This window comes from Camelus bactrianus, chromosome 22 (genome assembly GCF_048773025.1).
Source record: "Camelus bactrianus isolate YW-2024 breed Bactrian camel chromosome 22, ASM4877302v1, whole genome shotgun sequence".
Classification (NCBI taxonomy): domain Eukaryota; kingdom Metazoa; phylum Chordata; class Mammalia; order Artiodactyla; family Camelidae; genus Camelus; species Camelus bactrianus.
The window spans coordinates 10,031,111-10,045,702 of record NC_133560.1 but is presented as its reverse complement, the minus strand read 5'-3'; the positions used below and the strand labels follow the sequence as shown (position 1 = coordinate 10,045,702).

The 14,592-nt window shown below is 48.1% G+C and overlaps 1 long non-coding RNA gene across 27 annotated transcripts in view; it reads left to right on the top strand.

The window, feature by feature from the left end:
• The window catches only part of LOC123613430 (uncharacterized), a 463,022-nt gene that overhangs the window by 197,185 nt on the left and 251,245 nt on the right, over positions 1–14,592 (top strand). For 3 of the 27 annotated variants that reach the window (XR_012501558.1, XR_012501567.1, XR_012501550.1), the window contains exon 4: positions 5,295–5,344. The exons of the other annotated variants lie outside the window; for them this stretch is intronic. This is a non-coding gene — a long non-coding RNA (uncharacterized LOC123613430). The remainder of the gene's footprint in view (positions 1–5,294; positions 5,345–14,592) is intronic. 27 annotated transcript variants of the gene reach the window in all.

The following is a 14,592-nucleotide window of genomic DNA, read 5'->3' as shown; positions in this document are numbered from 1 at the left end:
GAGGGAGCTCTTGGTTGGGTCAGTGGCCCAATCAGCTGTGACAGCTGAGCAGGGGAGCACTCAAGGGCTGATGAGGCCATGCTCATGCCTTACGTGAGCCCTGTGACATCTGCACTGCTCATATCATTTCAGGAACTTGAGGACTCCAAGTGGGGTTGGACCCTGACAGCTGGGTTGGAGGGTGGCCGGAAGGGGAAAACGTTCTTCACAGGGCCCTCAGTCAGCAGCCGATGGCATTTGGCCTGATGCGTGCATTTGTGGCATTGCTCTGGAATGCATTCAAGGGGAGAGGACCCTCTGGGACAAAACGGTTCTTTGTTGTTTTGGAAGGGGGACGGTTTGATTTGTTTTTAACTCGAAAGTTCAGAAACATCCGACTCAACTCTGTCATATTCTGGAGTCCCGAGGGAGGTGGGGAAATGAGGTGGTGACATGCTCAATTTTTTTTTCCCCAAGAAAATTGAAAGGTTAACCACTTGCTGAGAAAATAATGAATGCAGGCATAAATAAATAAATGCTCTGCAATATTCCTGACCGACAATGATGGACTTTGCCCCACTCAAATGTTTGGAGTCATTGGCTCAACAGTGGTGGAGGCCAGCCACAGAAATTCCAGTGCCGGAGCATGAAAATTCTATGCCTTTTCTTCACATTAAATTTAGACCTGGAAGATGAATGGATGGAGAGAAGCAACTGCACAGGGGGGCTGACAAAGGGAGCATCTCCATTAAGACCCTGCCAGTGGAGGACGTAAAGAACCCAACTCCACTGGCTGAAGAAAGAAAAAGAAGTGTGTGGGCTCATATATCTGAGATGTTCAGGATAGTTTGACTTCAGGCACAGCTGGATCCAGGGGCTCACATGAAGTCTTTGGACATCTGTCACTTTCTACCTTTTAGCCCTGGTTTTCCTCTGTGTCTGCTTCGTTCTTGGGCAATCTTGTCTGTGTGTGGTGGTTCCACCAGCTCTGGGCCCACATCTTTCCAGAAAGAGAGCTGCTCCTCCCTAATGCTTCTTGCAAAAGTCCCCTGGTTGGCTGTTTGGGGGCTGGCCTGGGTTACGTGCCCATCCCCGACCCACTCACCATGACCAGGGAATGGAATGTGTTGAAAGGCCAGGGCAGAACGATGAACCACACCTAGAGCCAGAGAACGGGAAGGGTTCCTACAACACAGGGCTGATGGTAAGGGTGGGGCAGCTCCCCACAGGGAAGTCTGGGGCTGTGGCCAGAGGAAGGAGAAAGGGATGTGGGGAGGACAGACAGTCGTTCACCACGTGGGGCACGTGAAGAATGGCAGAAGCCAGTTTCCATCCAGGATTCCGATTTCTTTATTTCCTCGCTCTCACTGCTTTGCAGAGTGCTGGGGGCTGTTGACGGAGTGGCAGCTCTTCTCTCTTCTGTTCTGCAAGGATTGCAGTCACCTCTTTGGAAAAAAAAAATTTATCATCCTTTCATTTTTTCCCCCAGCTTTACTGAGATGTAATTGACATGCACCATTGTGTAAGTTTGGGGAATACCATGTAATGAATTGGTGTATGTATATATCGTGAAGTGACTACCACAAGAAGCTTAGCTAATACATCCATCATCTCATATAGTTAGAATTTGTGTGTATGTGTGGTGAGAACTTTTAAAATCTACTCTCTTAGCAACTTTCATGTACACAATATAGTATTGTTAGCTATAGTCACCATGCTGTATGTAAAAGATCCCTAGAACTTACTCATCTCATAACTGGAGGTCTGTAGCCTTTGACCACCTTCACCCATCCTTCCCCCAGCCCCATCCCCTTGCCCCTGTTCTCTGTTTCTATGAGTTTGGGATTTTTTTAGGTTGCACATATATGTGAAATCATGCAGTATTTGTCTTTCTTTGATTGACTTACTTCTCTTAGCATCATGCCCATAAGGTTCATTCATGTTGTCTCGAATGGCAGGATTTCCTTCCATTTTTATGGCTGAATAATATTCCACCATATATCTATATCTATATATCACATTTTATTTATCCATTCACCTGTCAGTGGGCACACAGCTTGTTTCCAGGTCTTGGCTATTGTAAATAGTGCTGCGGTGAATATGGGGGTGCAGATCTCTTTGAGAGAGTGTTTCACTTCTTTTGGATGCATACCCAGAGGTGGGATTGCTGGATCATATGGTAGTTCTATTTTTAATTTTTTGAGGAACCTGGATACTGTTTTCCATCGTGGCTGCACCAGTTTACATGCCCAGCAGCAGTGCAGGAGGGCCCCCTTTCCTCCACACTCTCTGCAGCATGTGTCATCTCTTGTCTTTTTGATAATAGCCGTTCTAGCAGGTGTGAGGTGAGATCTATTTGTGGTCTTGATTTGCGTTTCCCTGATGGTCGGCGCTGAGCACCTTCCTATGTACCTGTTGGCTATTTAAATGTCTCTGCGAAAAATACCTATTCAGGCCCTTCATCTGTTTTTAAGTTGGGTTATTTGTTTTTATTTTTGCTCTTGAACTGTGTGATTTACTTGTGTATTTTGGATATTAACCCTTTATCAGATACGTGGTTTGCACATATCTTTTCCCACTCCCTAGGCTGCCTTTTTCATTGTGTTTGTTGATTGCAGTCACCTCTCTATTTGGGACAATAAGGAACCCTGTGATCAGGATGCCAGTAATGGTGTTTCTGGGCAGTGGCTGTTCCCGTTTTGGATTTTGTTGCATACAAGCAACTACAAACACTTATTTTCTTGCTCACAGACTTGGGGTTGACATTTTCCTGGTTGGCACTGGCCAGGCTTGATTTCAAGCTGCAGGTTGGGTCCAAGTCTCTTTGAACTGGTGGCTTAGGGCTTACTTTTGTCATGGTGGATCACGCAAGTGCCAAGGACAGACCAAACTGTGCAAGTCTGGAAGAGTTCATGTGCATATCACGGCTGCTCATACTCTTTTGGCCAAAGCACAGCACGTAGCCACACCCAGTGTAGTTCTCTGCACCATCTCCTGCTCTGCAAGGCCATGTGGCAGAGGGAACAGAGAAGAAACAGAAACAGCCATCCCCTCCGCCACGTGTTTCCTTCATGAGACCTCATCTGAGTCAGGCTTCCTGCACAAAATTAGCTTCACAATCCATCCCGTCCTTCTGATAAGGGAGATTTTTTTTGCAAGAACTTGAGTTTCCTCCTTGAGGTCAAAATCAGGTTGAGATATGTACCCTGAACCCTCTCAGGTGTTCCTCCATGGAGTGTGTAAGGAGAAGGTCTCCATCTCACCTGTCTGGACTCCCCTGCTGGTTAGTCAGGTGATCAGGGCAAGGGTCTGGCTGAGCGCAGGGCCGGGAGAGGCCTGACCAGACAGACGGCTGCAGGGCATTGGGCAGAGGGGGAGTTAGGAGAACCACCCTGACAGCCAGGCAGCCGGCCTGGCTCAGGTGCCTATCCAGAAGGAGATTAAATCAGGGCAAAGGGACAGAGCCCAGGGGACCAGGCCAAAGCAACAGGGTGCTGCACAGATTGCGGGGTGGGAGCTCCAGAAAGTTCTCGAATAACAGGAATTCTCAGCCTGGGAGGGGAGGAAGTGCTGAGGTGTGGGACATGACCTTCTCCTTCACCGCTTTTCACCCCAATGAGACAAGAGTAGCTAGGCAGGCAGTTTCCCCTCTCATTCGTGCTTTGGCAAATTGCTTAGAACTGCTTAAAAATCTCAATATGGGTGATTATTTCCATGACTTCCCAGTGCAGTGCGACGAGTTCATACGGCATAGAAACGCTTGCAAAGAAATGCAGTGTGAGAGTGACTTTTCCTTTCTCTTTTTTTTTTGTGAGTTATAGTCAGTTTACAGTGTTGTGTCAATTTCCAGAGTGACTTTTCTTGATAGCTCCCAGAGTAAGCTGTGTGTTTTACAAGATGAAGGCTCCCTATTGAAATGGTCTTTCCAGCTGCTCTGATACTTTGTTCTTATAATTAACTTTCATAACGCAGACGTTGGTTTGTTACATTTGAGGCACAGATTAGCAACTGAAAAAGAGACAGTTACTGTAAGCGAGTCTGTCTGCTGGGCTGAGTTCTATTATCTATGGAGCATCTGAGGGCCGCGGGCAGCGGCAGAGCAGGTGGAGGGAGGGGAGGGCTCAGGGAGGGCAGAGAGAGAGTTTCTTCTGCAGAGAATGTGGGGCCTTCGGCACAACTGGGAGTCCACAGATGGCAAGGATCACATTTCCGGATCTAGTGTGAGGCAAGAGGCAGAAAGCCTTTGCTTTCCTGTACAATTGGTGGCTGATATCGGTACCAGATGGGAGAGAACTGATTTATTGTTATTGATAATAATACCAAAATCTACGAGGAACTTATTGTGCACCCCACAGTGAATGATTTATCTCTTCAGAATAACCCAATATAATAGGTACTATTCGTATTTCCATTTTACAGATGAGCAAAGCAAGGGTGAAGCCACATCCAGTCAGTGCTAGATCAGGAATCCAAATCCAGCCTGCACTGAAGTTCATGGCAGTTTGTCCAGGATGAGCTCCTAGCATGACATGGTTGTAAAAGCTACCAGTTGGGCTTAGCTAGTGTCCCTGGACACTGGTGTATCAGCACAGGTACAGAGTGGCTCCCCTACGTAGATTAGCACCCCAAAGTGCTGAGTGCTGGAGAGGGCAGGCCGACCAGAAAGGGCTCAGGGATCCTGCCCGTGGGGGATCAGGGAAGCAGCTGGGCTTTCCAAGTAGGAAGGGAGAAGGACCACAGAGTAGACACCGTGGTTGCCCTCCAACATCCCTTCTCCCATTGTGCACCCTTCTCCCACTGTGTAACAGCAGTGGGGGTTGGCAGATTGACTCATTGCTTGGATGGGCCCTGGCTGGTCTATAGCTAAGCCAGTCAGGAAAGTCCCATCCCCTTGCCTCTATGATTGGCTCAGAGATGGGCAGATCTAAGATATTTAGGCCAATGGGATGCAAGGAGGGATTTAGTAGGGGTATCTAGGAAAATCATTCTGAACTTTGATGCAAGGGTTCAGGAAGGGACCTTCTTTCTGTCCACACCTCCCCCCAACAGTGAGCCAGATAGCAGGTGGCCTTGTTAGTTAATGGCTATATGTGACCACAGGGCAACCAGATTTGGGGGATGGCGGGGGCCACTAGCTCAGTCTCCCCTTCCTGCAGCAAGCCCACCCTAACTTGGGGCTGACTTGCAGGTGAGTCTATAAATCTTATTGTTTGATCCCCTTTGAGATGGGTTTTCTTTTTCTTGAAGCCAACAGCCTTTTAACTGGCATAACCTGGTCTACAAAAGGAAGATTAGCTTTATTTCTTTATCTCCAGGATACAGAGAGCAGAACTGGAACTAGAGGGAACTAGACATCTCTCTGAAGGTAAGGAGCTGCCTTGTGGTGAGTACTCCTGCATTTGAAGAACCCAAACTAAGGCTGGAGAATCTCAAGGAAGTTTCTAAGCGGCATGCCCACCACCACCGCGGTCAGGACTCTCAGATCGCTGAAAAGTGCGAGCAGGACTCTGAGGCAGGGAACTGATGCTAAATGCGCCTTCCTGCTGCTTTAAAGCTTCTTAGAAGGAAACCAGGGTGTTCATTTAGTTTTTCTTGCACCGTCTTCAAAAGAGACCAAGGTTGTTGAAATCATTCTTCCCAAATCTCCTACATTTTAAAAAGGTGAGTCCAATTGGCGCTAATTTAATGAGTATTATAGCCAACACATCAGCTTTCGGTCAAGTTGGTGGTGTAGTTGCATTGTATTTCTTAGTTGATTTTGTACACTTTGTAGGAAAATGAGATCTTTTGTATAATTAATGTGATTGATGAAGCCATGTCCTTCTGATCAGGCATGCCACGTAAATTCTTAGCACTGGAAACTATTCCAAAGGTTTCCAGTTGTGATTATCTGTGCTCTCCTGACGCATTCAGAGTCATACTTGTGATTTAATTATTGCGAAGTCCAGGGTCAGGAAGGCTTCCTAACCTTGCCAGGGCGATATTGTTCTCCTGGGGGAGATGGAAACCATTCTGCTTTAGTCATCCTTCTGATTCATAAACATTGCCTGTTCTAGGTCCCTTTCACAGTCCCTTCTGAATCTGTCATCTGTGAATTTATTTGAACATTTAAAAAGCATTGACTGCTTCTGATGTCTAGTGCCTGTTTGCTACGAGAAGCCATGCTTTCTTCTGTTTATCCGAGACTTGAATTTCCTGAGCTGCCAGCATCTTCAGCATCCTCTGTGGACTAACAGTCTCATAGGATATGACAAGTACCGTGCTTGGCCACCGTCAGCAGTGGTCTTTCCCACTTCCCTCCTAGTGCTTAGTTTTGTGTCAGTGGCTTATGTACTATTCTCTGCTGAGTTGCAAAGCAGATTAATGGTGCCAGTGGATTTTGCTAAATGAAGATGGAATTGAGCGGGGATCACGGAACATATTGGTGTTACTTTGGCAGCATCTTATGTGGTGAAACCAAGGGAGAATTTGACTCCTGGCTGCCTTGCCCAGTATGTGACTTTTTGCAGGAAGATGAGTGAAAGAAAGGCCATGTTTCAGGGAATGTTTTCCTGGTTGTTGTTGAGTTGAGAGGGACTAAGGGTAGACAGTGTGGCTCCTTATTTGAGTCAGCAGAAGCAGCTTTTTAGTTCCCAAATAAAATGGCTGGTCCCCCAAATGTCAGGACTTTATGCTAATTTTGTGACCTGGAAGATGGAGATGGGGCAGGGAGGACCAGGCATGTTCTCACATGTCTGGGATAACAGACACCATTAAAAAAAATTATCTCTGCTTCATATAGAATGAGTCCATTGAGCAAGAAGCCTCTGGAATCTCCTGTTAGCCACCCCGAAACAGGCACGTTTGCCCCTTTCTTCGTCCAAAGCTGCAGATGGATGCCTGAGGTCTCTTCCTGCTCAACGCCAATGGGTGACTGTAAAAACTGCTCAAGGTTTGCTTGAAGGGCCGGGCCCAGCGTGCGGTGTGCCAGCCCCACAGCTCTGCACGCCCAGCTCTGCACTGAACCATCCATCTCTGTTATGCAACTTAGAAGAAGGAGGCCTTTAACAACTGGAACGTTTGTCCCTGGCCACGGCACTCGGTAGCAGAGAAGCAGAGGAATTAAGGGCTTCAGAAGCATGGCCCAGGTCAGCTTTTGCTCTCCAGCCAAGAGGAGCCCCTCTGCATTTTTGTGCATGCGTGTTCTTCTCTCTGACTTTTAGATAACACGGATGACCTTCAGGATCTGATGCTGTCTCCAGGGAGATGGTGTCAGAATTGAGTCGAATTTTAATATACCCAGCTGGTGTCCGAGGATTGCTTAGGAATGTGGGGAAATTGCCCTCTCACCAACATCAGAATTGAGTCCAGAACTCTTCACTATTCTATCCTTGACATCTAAAAGAAATTGGGAAAATCCTAGCAGATGTCCAGCCAGAGGAAAAGTATAGAGTGGCTATGAAGGAAATGTTGTGATGTGATTTCTCCATTTTATTTGCTTTTGGTTCACATTTCATGGGAAGCTGGATTCATCTGTGTAGTTTCCCTGGCAAACATTGGAAACATAACGCCTGCTTCCTTGATGCTCAAAAGTGATGCTTCTGACTTCTATGCATGGACAGGTCAGAGTCACTGGGAAATAGAAGCCGATGGAGCCCTGCTGCCGAATCTTCACCCTCCAGCCTTCTTGGTGGCTGCCACTCCCACCCCCAAGAGCTCCGAGTGGGAGCTTAGAAGATAGTAAATCTGGAAAATGAGACAGTTTAACAGGTCACACATTGGAGAACTCTAATTCTAAATTAGTGATGTCACCAAGCAAAGTCAGAATTAGATGGATAACTAAAGGTCATTTGGCCCAAGCTTCTAATTGTCTCCCCTCAGCAGAGGGTAAAAACGAAGGTCTTCTGTCTTCCAGGATGCGCCCCACGTCCACGTTTGATATGGATACACCGAGCAAGTCTTGCCTGCAGTCACTTCTACAGAGAGAACTTAGAACTTTAAAAAGACAAAACCAGCTTCTAGTTGTCCTGTCCCCTCAGCTCCGTCCATCTGTTCCGGCTGTTTTTCGTGTCCCTTGGATGTCACCCACGGGCTGCCGGCCAGCGCCAGGCGTCCCGCAGATGCTGATGCTGAGCGTGCAAGAGGCCAAAGGCCATCTCAGAATGTGCTGTCTGTCCTCCCTTCACTTCTCTGTGAGCCTGCGTGCTTTGCAGCCCCTCCTCTGGCCCTCCTCCCAGAGGCACAGGCTCTAGTCTCTGGCATTGATGTTGATGATCAGCCAACTTGCTAATCAACGTGAAAGATCCAAAACCTGGTGGTTTCCACGCTTCACTCACCCATGTGTCACCTGAAGAGTTATTTGTAACATTTAAATACAAATGGACGAGACTGAATAGATTCTTAAGATGAGCTACTTTTTTCTTTTAAACTTAGTCTTATTTTAAAAGAAAACTTCAGAGGCTTGGAGAGCTGGTTATATTTTTCTATGGAGAAAACAAATCTATGTCCATTTAGATAAAGTGAAAATGAAGAGCGTTCCTTTTTGCATTCCACCCACGGGATCTGTTGATTGGTAGATCGAGTTGTAAGTGAACCTCTAAGTGGTGCAGAGGAGAAGACTGAGGCCTGGTGACATGAAGTTGCTTGCTCAAGGCCACCCAGCCAGCCAGTGACTGAGCTTGGACTTGAACCCAGAGTGTCTGAATTACCGATGCATGTGGACTCACAAAAATGTCTGGAGTGTGAGCCCAGCTCCAGGTGTGGTGGCAGATGCAGAGACTACAATGGAGTGCCTGTTCTGGTGGACTCAGGATCTGGTCAGGGAGACAGCGTTCTAACAAGCCATCTTGGTGTTGAATTATGTGACAAGCACGGTGATGGAGACAGGTGCAAAGGACCAGGGGAGAGAGGATCTCCGTGTCTGGGATTGTGCAGCTGGAACTGCCCCCCCCGCCCCATGTCGTCCCTTATCCAGCACTAAGGAGATACTTCTCCTGGCAGTTAAGTGTCACTCAAACACAAAATTTCCTCCCTCCAAATCCTGCTGTGTGGCATAGTGTGGTGGCCGAGAGAACACCACCTCTAGTGTCCCTCAGACCTGTCCAGATCCCAGGTGGGCAAATCGCTAGCTGTGTGACAGACATGTTCTGTCACCGTTCAGAGCCCAGCTTCCTTCTGTAAATGAGGTTGGCACAACCCACCTGGATCTTAGGGATGTGGAAGGAAATGAAGTCCTGCACATAAAGCACTGACCAGTGCATGGTCCATGATGTACTCAAGAAATGAGGGTAATATTATACTATATGCGTGCCTGCCATATCCCTTCCTCACACCATATCACAGGCAAAGTTTTCCTTTTCCCACCAATCTATCTGATAGGACAGAGCCCTGGGTGTGTGTGTGTGTGTGTATGCATGTATGTGTTTTTAAAATAGCCTTTCCCATGGCCTAGGACCCTCTGGTCGGAGTTCTGTGCACATCCTTTGTCAAAGCACTCATTCTTTTGCACGTGCAGATGAGAAGTTAACCCTTAAACATAACTCAGGGCAAGGGGTGACTCCCATGAACAAAAAGCCAGCCTAAAAACATGGTGGCCCCATGGATTGGACCTGGCAACTGGAAGTTGGGCTGAGTCTGTCTGACTTCATTTCTGGAGGCAGATGTAGCTCCAGCATTACCCAAGCTGGGCAGTGGGGAAATTCTCATGTTCCCAACACTTGCAACAATGCCCCATTATGCCCGGTGACTCACAAATAGGCTTGTGTCCACGGAACAGCGTGTGTCTCTGTGCAGTGAGTACAGTGCCTCACTGTATGTTTGAACTGGTTTCATAGGCTTGTCTCCACCACGGATGTGACTTGCCTTCTTTGCTGACCATTGCTGGAGATGTGTTGCATCAGAGAACGCCAGAAAAGGAAAGAGCTATGATTTCTTTATACTGGACAACTGGGCACCTTGGGGATTGTGCCTGGGAGGGAGACTTGGGTTCAAGCTGTATGGAAAGCAAAGTCTTGGGATCTTTGCAAAAAGTCGCTTACCTTAGTTGGCAGGTCACAGAAAACTCTCAGATCACCCGTGATTATCGCGGTTAGCGCTGAAGGCTCTCTTCGCTTTGACATGCAGGGGAAAGGGCAGTAGAATATTGACATGGCTCCTCAGATATGCCGGGGTCAGGGAGGCACAGCAGAGAGTGTGCAGGGATGGCTGATTTGCCTCTTGTGTTGGTATGATCATGACCTTGGGCGATTTCATCGAGAACCGAGAATCGCAGCAACACAGACTCGATTTCCAACATTCCAGAGGGAGGGACGAACTGTTGGCATCTGTCCTGTCCCGGGGACGCCCTGACCTGTTGCTTTTCCCTTCCGCCTGGCACCAGGGCCTTGGCCGTGCTGAGCTTCAGCCACTTTTGAGGGGCTCATGAAATAGGTGGGCCCAGGGCCAGCCTTGCTTGTGCGGGCTCAGCCCTCTGCACCATTGCAGATCCCGGCATGCCTGCATCCCCTTGGCTCCCAGGTGGGCTCCCCATCCACCACCAGCCACCAGGGAGACTGCAGTTTCCCCAGCAGCCCTTCCTGACGGCCTCTGTCCTCGCGTGAGTTTCCACCCTTTATTGTAATCCCAAGAATGAGAATGAAAACTCCTGGGCAAGGTCTTCGCTTACTGCTCTGTCTCCTTAACCACACCGTGGGTTTTCTCAGAGCAAGGACCCGACTGTCTTGCTCACTGTTGTGTTCTCAGCATGCAGGACATTTCCTGGTAGGCAGAAGGCACTCAGCAAATGTTTGCTGAGATACTCAGTGAAGAAATGAACAAATGCATGAATGACACTGGCAGGTAATATTCTGTGTCAGATGAGGATACCACAGACTCCTAGTTACCCATTCTAGTGTGTCACTGTATTGTCAGCTTTGAAGGCTCGCTTTAAAAATCACATCTGTTAACCTGTTACGGTGCATAGATACCTTTGTATGAGTGAGTTCACAGGATTTCGAGATACCTGAGGAAATGGACTGGGCCTGGTACTCTCGGGGCTTGGAAACAGAGGTGTATACATGTGTGTGAGGCAGTGGGTGAGCAAGAAAGACCTGGAGTGAAGGCTGTGGGGTGTCATCCACAACGGCTTCTGAAATGAGGGGCCCCTTGTGGGCATGACCCCTAGGAGAGTGTCCTTGAAAGGGAAGAGGACTGGGAGAGGGAAGCAAGAGGTCAAGTGTTCCTGTTAGCCCCGAGGCCAAGCCTGGGTGGGTGGGGGTACCTTAGACCCAGAGGGTGGGGGTAGGGGGTCCAGGTGAATTTCTGGTTCTTGTTTTTGGCTTCTTAGATGAGAGGTAATTCTCCAGCTCACCTCCAGTCACTTGTTTGTTTATTCCTTGAACTGAGCCACGCTGACCACCTCCAGTGCACTGAGGACGTGTCCTAGGCGTTGAGGGTGCAGTGAAGAGCGAGCTAGGTAAATTTCCTGCACTCCCTGAGCTTACAGTCTGGCTGGGGAGAAACAGACACGAAAATCAGTCTACTATGATGCCAGAATACCATGGTGTCCAGAAGGCAATGGAGGGACGACAAGGTACTGTTTTAGACAGCACAGTCAGCGTGGCTGCCTTGAGGAGGGGGCACCAGGGCAGAAAATAAAGGAAGGGGCTCTGACATCCAGGCTGGTCGTTGGTGAGGGGCAAAGAGACTGAATGCAGGTCCAGCTCTGTTGCTTCTGCAAGCATGCAGCACTGGGCCAAAGACGTTTGTTCTCTTTGGAAAGAATTCTTTCATCTGAGCTGAGAAGGGGTTTTTGATGGGTGTGCTGGGTGTCCCTGACTTTGGGACCCTGAGCCTCTGGTTGATCCTTTGTGAAGTGGGGACAGCAATTAGATCCCCTTCACACGGCTCTCTCGTAGGTTAAATGAGCTGATGTGTGTGAGAAGAGCGCTTGGTGAACTGTGAGGGATGGAGTGTAATTTACATGTTCCCCAGTCATCAACCTTCAGGGTGTTGAAGCCCCACCAGCCGTTAGCTGCCTGCTGATTCTGGGGAGCTGTGGGACACCCTCCTTCATGCCCCCAAGCCTGATCCCCTGCCCTCTGCCCAGGACTGTATTAGTGTTAGGGTCCTGCAGTCAGAGGCTAAAAGCGGTTCATGCAGGGCTGGCTGGGTTTTGGCTGGCATGTCAGAGCATTGCAAAGTCACCGATGTTTGTTCTGATGGGGTGGTGTCTGTACCAGATCAGATGTTAAAGTTTTTTGACTCTCAGTCTGGTTAAAAGCATAAACTCTGGAGCCAGCAGGCTTGAGTTCAAATCCCAGCTCCACTACTTACCAGCTTTGTGACTTTGGGAAAGTTACTGTCTCTACCCCTGTTTTTACATCTGTAAAATGGGAATTATAACTGTACTATCTCATAAGCCTGTTGGGAGAATTAAATGTATTATGCAAAGGTACTTGAAGTGGCACCTGGCATATAGCCCTAAATAAGTGTTTGTTTTTCTTATCATTACTTTTATTCCTCCCCTACTTCCACTGTGACTTCCTATGGAGAAGAGTCTGTTTTGTTCATCGCTTAGTTCCCAATGGCTATGTCAGGCTTGGCAAAGGGCAGGCACTCAATAAACGTTGGGTGGGTGCATAGATGAATGGGTGGATGGATGGATGGATGGATGGATGGGTGGGTGGATGGATGAATGGGTGGATGGATGGATGGATGGATGGATGGATAGGTGGATGGATGGGTGGGTGGGTGGATGGACAGACAGATGGATGGGTGGATGGATGGATGAGTGGGTAGATGGATAGACGGATGGGTGGATGGATGGATGGGTGGATGGATGGGTTGATGGATGGGTGGATGGATGGATGAGTGGGTAGATGGATAGACAGATGGATGGGTGGATGGGTTGATGGGTGGATGGATGGATGGGTGGATGGGTGGGTGGATCGATAAGACAGATGGATGGATGGATGGCTGGATAGGTGGATGGATGGACAGATGAATGGATGAGCTACTTTTTACTTCTCCTAGACTTTATGATCAAGGCCTTAAGGGGGATGAAAGAAAATGTGGAGGGTGCTGATGGTATGGTTTGGAGAACGGGTAGATCATGGTGCAAACCCCCTTCCCTACAGAAATGCCTGAACATTGAAGGGAGAGGGGTCCTGGCTCTTCTCATTTGGGTTCTGCAGCTGACTGGTGTGGGTTCTGTGCCGGGCACATTCAACACTATCCATATCTGACTCCTCACAGCCACTCTAGGATGTATACTCTTACTGGTTCCACTTTACAGATTAGTAAACTGAGACTTGGAGAAGTGAAGTGCCTTTCTTAAGGTCACACCCAGGACTACTCTAAGTCCAGAATCTTTACCCTCAACCCTTAACGCTCCACTGTCGGGTCTGTTCCTCAGCCACATTATTGGCAGTTTTGCTCCACAGCACTGGGCCAAGGACTTAGTCTTCAGAGACCCTTCTGTCCACCGAGGTGAACGGGGACTCTTGACAGGTGAGTGTGCCAGCCCTGAGTGCTGGGCATTCTCACCTTGGGGTCTTGTACACCAGCTTCTTCTTGGGAAAATTCTATGATTTCTCCAGAGCAGTTTGGCTGAGTTCACTCCAGTCATAGGTAGTGATCAAGCTGGCATCTGGTGACACACACCCTAATCCGGAAATGTGATAGTAGACTGTGACACTGATAAAAAGGGGAGGTACTTAGCAGTGGAGAAAGTGCAGTGTTTTTTGAGTGCTTGTAACACACTGGCACCTTGTGTACTTTCTCACTAGTCTTCACGTCAACAATGCGAACGGCATTTTGTCATCTTTATGTTGTGGGTAAGGAGACTGAGGCTCTTACTGGCTCTTACTGGGTCCCTGGCCTGCCCAAGCCATGTAGTTGATAAGGGCTCCTCCTGAGATTTGAACCTCAGGCTTCCAAACTCTCCCCTTCACACTTACCTTCCCTGGGAACATGCTGCTGGCTGTGAGAGGAGTGAGGTTCCTGCAGATTTGTAATTATCTGTCCTCACAGTATGGAGTTAGTCTAATCGAAATATGAGTAAGTTCACAATTGCTATGTTCTTCATTCTCTGACAGCTGGATGACAGTCTCAGACAATGCTGGGTTCTCCCCTGTCCACCCCCACATTTCAGGGAAAATCTCATCACTAAAAAGAAATCCCAGTGGTATATACCCCAGAGATTTGAAGGCTGGGACTCCCAAAATATATTTATACACCCGTGTTCATAGCAGCATTATTTTCAATAGCCAAAATGCAGAAGTAACCCAAATGTCCATCAGTGGAGGACTGGATGAGCAAAATGTGGTATCAACACACAGTGGAATATTATTCAGCCTTAAAAAAGAAGGACATTCTAACACATGCCACAACGTGGGGGACATTATGCTACATGAAATAAGCCAGACACAAAAAGGCAAATATTGTATGATTCCACTTACATAAGGCACTTACTTAGAGTAGTCAGATTTGGAGAGACAGAAAGTAGAATGGCGGTTGCCAGGGGCTGGGGTTGGGGCAAATCGGGAGTTGTTGTTTAAGGGGTATGGCGTTTTAGTTTTTCAAGATGAAAATGTAGGGAGACGGATGGTGGTGACAGCAGAACAGTGTGCTTATTTAGTGCCACTGAACTGCTCA